Below are 809 nucleotides of genomic sequence, written 5' to 3' on the forward strand. Positions count from 1 at the left end.
AGTGTCAGGCCCTCTAGTGTCAGCTCCCTCTAGTGTCAGCCCCCTCTCGTTTCAGCTCCCTCTAGTGTCAGCTCCCTCTAGTGTCAGGCCCTCTAATTTCAGGCCCTCTAGTGTCAGCCCCCTCTAGTGTCAGCTCCCTCTAGTTTCAGCTCCCTCTAGTGTCAGGCCCTCTAGTGTCAGCTCCCTCTAGTGTCAGGCCCTCTAATTTCAGTCCCTCTAGTGTCAGCCCCCTCTCATTTCAGTCCCTCTAGTTTCAGCTCCCTCTAGTTTCAGCTCCCTCTAGTTTCAGCCCCCTCAAATTTCAGCTGCCTCTAGTGTCAGGCCCTCTCATTTCAGTCCCTCTAGTTTCAGCCCCCTCTAGTTTCAGCTCCCTCTAGTTTCAGCCCCCTCAAATTTCAGCTGCCTCTAGTTTCAGCCCCCTCTAGTTTCAGCCCCCTCTAGTTTCAGCCCCTCTACTTTCAGCCCCCTCTACTTTCAGCCCCCTCTAGTTTCAGCCCCTCTACTTTCAGCCCCCTCTAGTTTCAGCCCCTCTACTTTCAGTCCCCTCTAGTTTCAGCCCCTCTGGTTTCAGTCCTTCTGTGTCAGCCTTCCTCTGGTTTCAGCCCCCTCTGGTTTCAGGCGCTCTGCTTTCAGGCCCTCTAGTGTCAGCCTCCCTCTGGTTTCAGACCCCTCTAGTTTTAGGCTCCAGGTGCAGAGGAGGCTCTAGCAGAGAAAGGTGAGTGTGTGTGTGAATAATGCAAGCAGGCAGCAGATTCAGGAGCTGTGACAATGAGTCAGCAGCAACACAGATGGGGGGGGGGGGGGGGGGG

The sequence above is a fragment of the Anarrhichthys ocellatus genome, unplaced genomic scaffold (assembly GCF_004355925.1).
Source record: "Anarrhichthys ocellatus isolate YVR2014 unplaced genomic scaffold, GSC_Weel_1.0 scaffold2, whole genome shotgun sequence".
NCBI lineage: Eukaryota > Metazoa > Chordata > Actinopteri > Perciformes > Anarhichadidae > Anarrhichthys > Anarrhichthys ocellatus.